We start from the raw sequence: 3011 nt of genomic DNA, 5'->3' as shown, positions 1-3011 counted from the left end.
TTCACATTTTCCACAATGTCCTGCCTATTTGTGATTACAAAATCAATTTTGTATCTGATGCCAGATGGCAACTTCTATAATATTTCCTTATAAATGTATTTGGGAGTCATCAGAAGCTATAGATAACATGGATCTGGTGTGTAGATTATACATTTCAGCAATATATTGTGTTTTGTTTTTACAATTCAACCATAGTAAAGTATAATCTATCAGGAAAGTACGTAGTGTGTTCTTTCCAGTATTATGTGATTATAAAGATAATGACAGTGTACTGATTAATTTCTATACTGTAGATATTCAGGAATGGCATACCATGCTTTATATTGTATATGATAAATAAATACTTCAAATTCACAAAACATTTATTTACAAAATTCATACATATGTACAGTTTACAATTTGAAATATCTAGTTCAATAATGCAGAAGATATGTGATCAGCAAATCAAAATTTCTGTTTTGTTGTATGTAAAACTTGGTTTTAAAATCATCATATGACATTATATTATCACTTAAATAAGATGTTCATTGTAATTATCTAAGAAATGTTCAGTATTTTTTAAAATATCATTCCTAATATCTTGAATCAAGGAAATATTCTTTTATATATATCTTTTTATCTCTATTTACTTTTATTTGGTCACTTTCCTTATTCTTACAGCAAAGTTTTCACACTTTCACTGTTATATCAGTTAAACCTACTTAATAACCGATACTGAAAAAGAACTCATTATGATGTATTTGATCCACTGGCAATCTTCTGCTTTTCAAATAATTCAATCATCTGCTCTGTTGCAGTCTTCTCAGTCACATGAGCTGCAGACAGCTTCTCCTGTGGATAAAGAACCACAATGTATTATTTTTGTCACCAACTAGTAGTTGGTCCTTGCCTTCACTTATCACACCTCCAACCAAAAGATAAGGAATCCCCCCTTGGTTAAAGGAAAAACTTTTAAGAACATGTTTCATAGCTGTACAATTAACTCTTATATACAACACCACCTGTTCAGAAAATTCAATCTATATTCAGAGAAATTCCTGCATTTATCCTCCACGTTATCCACATCTCAAAATAACTTTTGCTCATAATACTATGATACACTTCAATTCCTTAGGATGACTAACATATATCTTGGTGTCTTGTCTTAGTAGGTGAATAATAGTAGTATTCTATGTCCCATTAGTAGAGAACCATTCAAAAATGACAACTTAATCTGACAAATCAATATCCCTGACAAGTAATCACAATACTTACACTGGGAAATTCAGTAACGTTAATCTCAGGATCTCGATGTGTCCAGGGTGTCCAAGGGCCTTGAATGGATGGGTGATCTGTGTGCTGATACTTTCTGAGACGTTCCACTGGATTTCCTGACCGCATTCTAAGGTATTCAACCCATTTCTTGATATCGCTACTTGAAAGGTTGTGAGCCGAGATATATTCTTCCTCACCATTTACTGAGTAAAAAAATGAAATGAGGAATTTGTGAAAACACACTTATGCATCTTGGCCAGTCATTAATATAACTATTAGGTAAGATTACAAGATTTTTTTTTTTTAATCTGTATTTAAAATCTAAAATGTAAATCAATATCATGAGAGTTAAATAAAGATGATACAAGAACGTACAGTATTCAGCCTTGAGGCAAGGAGATCTGTGACGGCGTGGTTTAAGGTACACAACAACTCCTGGGTTCACTTTTGCAAAATGAATAAGGTCCTTCTCAATGAATTCTCTGAAAAACAAAAAACAACCACCCTTAAATAAAAGATAAGTAGCATATTTTGTAGATATATTGTTTTAAGTACATTTAGAAGAACTGCAAGTTCCATACTTTCTGATTTTTTTAAGGTGTTTCAAAGACCTTGATATATCAATAAAATACAGTATGACTTCAACTATATCACTAGACCTTTTTCTTTTAACGAAGTAATCAATGAAGCGTAAAACAGGATTCTCAAAATACCTAATAGTTATTAATAAATAATATAGTGGAAAAAAGCTGTTTTCTTAAGTCTAACATTTTTTCCCTGTCATTGTACTGTTCATTATTATATCTCTATATATACAGAAATACAATAACTATATTCAAAAGTTTGTAAAATCAGTGTTTTCATTTCATTAGGACTTCAGTACATGCACTTTCAAAATTTATGGGTTTCTTATCAGTAACAGGCTGAAGGTAGAGATAATACCAACACACATTTCAAATAACATAAAAAAAACTATGTGGACTTTCTCAGGAGGCAGTTTAACAGTAATAATCATACACACAAGTAATATATGAAATCACATACAATAAAACAGGCCTTAACAGGTATCAATACCTAAGTCTACAACAAAATAATTGGAACCTGTAACACAAAAGAATACATTCCAAAGAAAGGCTTCTACAAACACTCATTCTTTCCACAATCCAAATGTAATTAAATCAAGTCACTTCAACATGTCACAGACAATTCACTGCAACTTCCCTTGTACACATGATATATAAACACACATGAAAACAGGTAGCATCCAATACTATAAAAGTGAGACTGAGACTGAAATCTACCTAACTGACACATTATGAAGAGCTTAAAATTGCAAAAGCAGTTCTAAGTTCTAGATATATAAACATATTTCTCTTTTTTGAAAATTATGGTAGCTATAAGATAGACAATTATTCATCCCCTAAAGTTAAAGGACACTTAAGCGATTGTGTTTATAATTTTAACTATCAATCCTTTCTTGTTATTGTTGTTGTTGTCAACCCACCCACATTCCCTGCTCTCACCCCCTTGTGCCATTTAGTTTCCCTGAGCCAATTACAGAAGTGTTACTTATCTTTTGATAGGTAAATATAGGTAGGAGGTAGAAAATGGTAACCATATGGCATGTAACTTCTTCCTAAAGTAATAAAAAATTATGAATAAATATGTTAAGCAGAAAGTATGTATAAAGCCACATATAAATATTGTAGACATCATGTGGAGTATAGTGGACTTAAAATGTAGGCTTTGGCTTTGGG

The 3011-nt window shown here is 31.4% G+C and overlaps 1 pseudogene; it reads right to left on the bottom strand.

The window, feature by feature from the left end:
- Positions 1–348: 348 nt before the first annotated feature.
- LOC119584271 overlaps positions 349–3011 on the bottom strand; it is a 6520-nt pseudogene continuing 3857 nt past the window's right edge.

Source organism: Penaeus monodon, chromosome 18 (genome assembly GCF_015228065.2).
Source record: "Penaeus monodon isolate SGIC_2016 chromosome 18, NSTDA_Pmon_1, whole genome shotgun sequence".
Taxonomy (NCBI): Eukaryota; Metazoa; Arthropoda; class Malacostraca; order Decapoda; family Penaeidae; genus Penaeus; species Penaeus monodon.
This window is presented reverse-complemented; position numbering and strand designations above follow the sequence as displayed.